This window comes from Arachis hypogaea, chromosome 15, assembly GCF_003086295.3.
Source record: "Arachis hypogaea cultivar Tifrunner chromosome 15, arahy.Tifrunner.gnm2.J5K5, whole genome shotgun sequence".
Taxonomy (NCBI): Eukaryota; Viridiplantae; Streptophyta; class Magnoliopsida; order Fabales; family Fabaceae; genus Arachis; species Arachis hypogaea.
The window spans coordinates 29,391,249-29,397,982 of record NC_092050.1 but is presented as its reverse complement, the minus strand read 5'-3'; the positions used below and the strand labels follow the sequence as shown (position 1 = coordinate 29,397,982).

The following is a 6,734-nucleotide window of genomic DNA, read 5'->3' as shown; positions in this document are numbered from 1 at the left end:
TGATGTTCATTTCGAGCGGCTTAACCAATCAATAAAAATTGGTACACAAATTTACCAGAAATTTAAAGTGATATATACATTAAAAATTTGTAAACATACCCTTATTTGTTGTTGATTTTTATAGTCTTTAATCAGTAGAAATTTCTTTGAATGATAAAAATGGTTGAAACATTCTATAAAAAAAATCTGTCATAACAAAATCCATTCTTACAAAAATAAAGAAAATTCAATATTCCAAAATATAAATATATAGGATTGTTATAGATTTTAATTTATATAGAAAGATTCTATAACAATAGATAGCTACCACAAAAAAAAGTCTCATTACAAAAGTACTAGCACCAAAATGACTTATTTATATCATTTATAGTTAACATAATTTATTTAGAATTTTTCCAACTGATGCAATCAGAAGTAACATATACTCTTATTTTTTAACTAAATTCTTGTTCTTTTCCTCAATTTTTTTGTAGTTCTTCTTAGCAGCCTTGATAATGGTATTTTTTTTCAGATTGTATGACTTCATGATCAAATCTATAGCAATGCGCATCCTAGTTGCATCATCAACCTTCAAATCATAAAACCAGTAGTAAGTCACACTTATGTAATTAGAAATTAAACAATTAGAAATTTATCATGTATTGTAACTTACATAAATGTTGTAATCATCAATCCAAATGCAGTTCTTCATCCAAGTTGCTACCCAAATACCGCAATCAAAGCTATGTTAAATTTTATATGGAAAAAAAAAGTACCAGTTAGACAATGTGACAAAAGAAAAAAGATTGCTTGACAAACCAAATAAAGAGCTAGAAAATTACGAGTCATTTCTTTGTCTTCCTATTCCGAGAGCTTCCAAAATGGGAAACTCAGACACCTTAGGCCTAATTGTAAAGTCATAGAAAGAGTCATGTTGAAGCATCCCTTCAAGGTACAAAGCCTAATACGTGGTTAACATTGAATTAGTGTTTTTATAAATGGTAAAAATAGTATAATTAAAGATGTAAAATTGATGACATAAATGTTTGAATACAGGAATGATATACCAATTGCTTAATGCTGAATATTTTACTTGCTTTCTTCTTAGGATCTGGGTTGGAATCCAACAAAATTACTTGACATTGATTCATGTCGAAGATAACAAGATACCAATGAAGATTATCTTCATTAACAGGCACATAAATCTGTACATATATACAAGAAATAATTATTATGTTTTGAGTGTGATGGTTTAAAAATATAATTCTATTTATGAAGAGTATTAAAGTTTCTATCACGGGAGTGACTTCAATGTGAAGTCTCATATAGTCATAATACTTATAATCCAAAACAAACTTATTATCACAAGATTCAACACTTTATATGTTGATGAAAAAAGTTGTCAAACCAAAGATAATTATTTTCTTTATTAAGCATGCATAACAAATAAAGGAACAGATTTTTATTTAGTAGAGATGAAATTATATCATATGATTTTACCTTTCTACAAGGGCGGAGCTAGGTACAAGGAAAGGGGGGCAATGGCCCCCCCTAATTTTAATTTTTTACATGTAAATTATATGTAAATTTCAGTTTAGCCCCCCCTTAAAATTTTATTTTAGTCTTATTTTATTGTATAAATATTTTTTGCCCCCTTCTAATATTTCTTCTAGCTCCGCCCCTGCCTTTCTAAGGACTTTCACTTTACCCATAAATGCCTCTTTATAATCCTCTCGAACTTGACTACTTGGGATAGTTCCCGACAATGCCATTTGCTATACAATGAGAAGAATATAATTTTGTCAATGTTAAATTGCCAAACTAATATTACATATAAATATTGCACAGAATGAGGATGAAAATTATATATTTCTTTTGGTGCAAAAATTTCAATTTATTTATATAATATAAGCATTTGGAGCACTTATATTACGTTATACAAGCAAGTGTGACAAATATTAACAATTACTGAAATGTTGATTAAAAAAATTTATTATAAATTACACGTGGCTTACCGAAAAGACTGTGGGCATATACCAATGTCTTAAAACTCCAGAAGTAGTCTTCTCCTCATCATTTAGCATATGAGCATATACGTCCAGTATCTAAATGCATATTAGACATGGTTAGATAATGATAATAATCATGATATTGAATTGATATCCAAAATTAAATCAACTAAAATAACTTACAGTTTGGTCAATCCAACCCTTTGGAATTAAGTTAAAAAAAGAATCTCTGGTTGCATCAAATTTGCATCCTTTTGCTAATATCTCTTGCCTACAATTTGATTAAATATAAAAAAAAAAATAATTTAGCATTGTTCTTCTAATACGATCGTAAGATGACAAAGTATAAAGATAATATTTTTTCAAAATAAGTTACCTCCCAAACTCATTATCTTTATTTGTTCCAAATACGTAGGTTGCAACCATGATTTCAGTGTCATCTAATTCCATGGTAGTTGGCGGTGCAAACAATACTGGTAGCCACTATTAAGAAAAATAAAAGGTAACAAAAATTAAGCCTCGAAATTTAAAATAACTCAAGAATTAGAAAATCTTCAAAAGTGTTTGGACGAATAAAACTTAAGCAATTGACACTCACAAATGGAGCTTCAACCCCAAGATTTCTCGGTTGGAGTTTTGTAAACCCTGGCATCCTCTGATTTATATGATAACCAGTAGAAGATGCGTTACTCAGCAATGATTTGACAACATCAGTTGATGGAGTATCTGCTACACAAAATTGTTTACCATGTATTTTGTTGGATGACTGGGCTCTAGAAATTTTAGGATTAGTCTTCTTCACACCGAGAAAAGATTTTTTTCTCTCAAAAGAAGGTTTTTTAACCGGGGGGAGTGGCCAACTTGTTTATTATCGTGTCTATCATGGCTTGCTCAGAAGAAAGGTTTTCAAAGGGACTTGCATATGGAGACATGGTCATTGGCATTGAAAGCGATGGATAAGGAGGTGAGCTTGGGTTAAATCCTCCCAAATGATTATAAAATTGTGACGGCATGGGGTGAAAGTAAGGCATCATTGGCATCATAGATTGATTGACAGAGGCCATGTTTTGCAAGTTAGTGACAACTTCTTGCATCTTTATGATTTGTGAGTTGAGCGCATCATATTTTTCACCTTTATTCTCCTACAAAATATTTGGAAAGTCATAAGAAAATGATTACATTAGTATTCCACGAAATGCTATAGACGTTTAATCAACTAATTGTCCGATGAATTAATTGAAGACCGACCAATACTTAGTGGATTCAACATAACAATCTCAGAAGAGATTGAAGATCACCTTGTTAAAGATGGTTTCACCTGGCACATCCACTACTTTAGATTTTAATTCCTCCTTATTTTCTACCATATTGACGCCCTCATTGAGACTGAAAACCATTATGAATAAATAAGTAAATATCAAAATTCTTAAGAAAAATACGGAACAAAAAATTTAAAATTCATAGAATCAATTGAAGTGTATTCCAACCTAGACGAAATTTCGATGGCCTCCATCAGAGTGTTCTTCACTTGTGCTTTTGTTACATTTGATTTTTGTTGAGCGCTGCCAAGGTTTTCTCCAATGTCATCAGATGGTGATTGAGGTGTGTGATTGCTTTCGGCTATGACTATTTTTGAAATGGAGTTGTTAGTTCCTCTTGAAGACATAATTACAAGTAGAAAAAGCAACACGCATATATGACTGTAAGACATTCGAATTCCACGGTGATAACTGGAAATAATTTTATCCATTTATAGGAAATTTGGAAACTGGATACATCAAAGGTCATCATGTATATGGATTTCACATTAATTATTTCTGAAGTAATTTTTCATAAAGCCTGACTTCTCATATTTCTGTAACAAGAAAAAGGAAAGACGGAAGATGAAAGGAGTGATTACAAGATGGAAAATTTACTATGGGGTGAAAGACGGAAGATGAAAAGAATGAGTTAAAGATAGAAAACATACTATAGGATGAGAAGAGGCGTCCAAAAGTTACTTCTGCATCCTCTTCATTTAATTGTGAATAAGGTATTCAGCATACATTTTTTATACCGTCTAATTAAAAAATAATAGTCTATTAAATATAATTACATGATTAAGAAATAATTTTACTTTACGTTTAAACGGCCAGAAGTCTAAGTATCATAGTATTTTAAAACAATAATTAATAATTACAGCAATAATAAAAGATATTAAGCACATAAAATTTGTAATATAATTTACATCAATCCTCTTTAAAACTTTACCCACATGGCGAACATTCCTGGTTTTATTACTTTTATGTTATATCATACAAAGTTGTATTTTTAATCCTCACTAATAAAATATATTATTTGTTAGGAATTTGTAAACTGTAATGATTCTTTTTCATGTTTTTAGTTTATTGTGAATTAATTATTGAAGGCTTTCTCGCCATGGGATTAATCACATTTTTTAAGCATTTCTTTGTCTTCTTCATATGACCATCTCTAAGTTTTTACTATTTCACTTATATTATGAAAATAAACAACTTTATTTTTAGTGGTAAACCACAAATCAAAATAAAAATTATCGTATTGATAGATATGATATGGATTCAATCATAAAAATCTATTATTTATGTCCAAAAAATTTTCATTGAACATGTTTTTCAACATGCAATTGCACTAGCTGCCATATGCAAAGGGCTTTTTGATTACATAATAATTATTCATACAAGACTTAAATACAACCTACCCCTCTGTAAAAAAACAACACTTTACAACATCAAGGGCGAGGGAAAATAAACCCAGAAGCAACTAGCCAAACAAGCCCTCTATTCGTCCATAGCTTTTTGATTAGCCATCCTGTCTGTATCTCTGAAAAGGTTTTTTAAAAATCTTGTAACTATCAATTGGAAGTGGAACCCTGTTTTCATAAACCAGTTCAAAGTTTCCAGCAAACAACCGACCTTCCAAGGGATTTATCTAAGTCCTCAAAATTGATATGAACATGAAATTTGTACTCACTTAAAATAGAGTGATAGATCTTTAAAATTATTTTGAAATGAACTCAAAATTCTATTTAAATTAAAAGTTATAGCGTCTGGAAGTTGGTACTGCAGAACCAGAAAAGCAGAAAAATCTGCAGCGACCACTAAAATTCAAAAAATCATATCTTTCAAACCACTTGGCCAAATTCCCTGAAATTTTTATGAAATATCCAAGACACACTAAAATTTTATAGAAAAATACTTTCATCTAAAAATTAGGTCTGGACTGCTCCCAAAAAGTCATTCGTTCTGCTGCCAGTTAAGCAGCTTTCTGCTAAATTCTACACAAAATATTTCCAACAACCTCACATACCAAATCATATATTTAAGCCTAGGAATCATCTAAAACCACATTTCTAACCTTCTTTTGACTTAACGAAGTTGCCCAAGAACTCTTAATTCAATATATCACAATTTCACATCATAGGTGCAACATAACCATATTATCACCTCATCCATTCTTTAGCATCTCAAGTTATGATTCATCAAATATATTTCCAGCAGCCATCTCAATATTCCATACTCAAAATCATCATCAACAAGTACTAACAGCAAGTATAACTTCAAAATACACAACATCATCAATCACAGCTATGATTCAACTCAATTCCAAGAATTATTCACATAAGCAACCATAAACTATTTACAATTACTCATTTAATTTTATTGGCATTCATAATTTAAAACCTTTATTTTTAAAAAAAATCCCGTACCTCAGTTAGGCGAAACCGCAGAATTTAAACGCGACAAACCCACTTTCTCTAAATTCACAGCTGCAGCTGCTTAGAACTAGCAGTAGCAACAGCAGTAACATTATCAAAAATCATAGCTATATGGGCTGAAACGAAATAAAACGAGAATAGGGTAACAAATAAAATAGCAGCAGAGCAAGAATTGAAAAAGAGCAAATTAGAGGAAGGGACCTAGACCATATCAGAGGTACGTCGACGGCATCCCCTTTTTTTACTGAAACCGCAACGTTGACGATGCAGCAGCGGTGGCGGCTAAACAGCCCTCTGTCTCTCGGCACCAGCCTTACACGACTCCTTTCCTTGTACTCAAGTCCCCTCTCTCCTTTTCTCACATGCAACAGACAACGGCGGCTATCACTAGAGCCTTCGGTAGTGGCGACGGGGTCACGGCGTGGCGGCGATGACAGAGCCTTGGCGATGGCGATGGCGATGGCGATGGCGAGCTGGACGCGACGGCACAGCAGCAGCTTCACCCTCCTCCTCCTTCTTTTTCGAAAGCTCTCTTCCTCTGTTTTCCTTTTCTCAGACTTCCCCTCTCTTTCTTTCATCTTTCCACTGTTAGTGTATGTGTGTGTCTTGTATGGGTGTGGGTAAGAGGGAAAGGGGAATAGCGGTGGTGAGTGAGTGGCAGCTGGGGGTTACGTGTGTGTGAGTTGAGTAATAGGGGTTAAGGTTGGTGAAATTAGGGTTTGAATTGGGAATTTACAGATTGAATTGGAATATGAATTGAAAACTAAACTCAGTCAATAAAATTAATTTTAAGGATATTATATATTTTTTTTTTACAAATTATTTTTAATTAAATAGTCTATTTTAAAATTATAGATAAATAAATAAATTTTTCTTTGTTTATAAAATAAGTTCGAAACTAAATATTCAAAATACGTTATATCAAATATTCATTATTTCTAAATTACTAGAACTTTAAATTATAATTAAGAAATTACTCGCATTTTATGTAAAAATCTCCGAAAATATAT

The 6,734-nt window shown here is 31.8% G+C and overlaps 1 long non-coding RNA gene across 1 annotated transcript; it reads right to left on the bottom strand.

The window, feature by feature from the left end:
• Positions 1–500: 500 nt before the first annotated feature.
• LOC112746974 (uncharacterized) lies at positions 501–891 on the bottom strand. The gene is made up of 3 exons (XR_003174688.2): positions 822–891; positions 653–722; positions 501–568 (listed from the first exon to the last, which is right to left on the bottom strand). It is a non-coding gene; the product is annotated as an uncharacterized lncRNA (long non-coding RNA).
• Between the last annotated feature and the right edge of the window lie 5,843 nt (positions 892–6,734).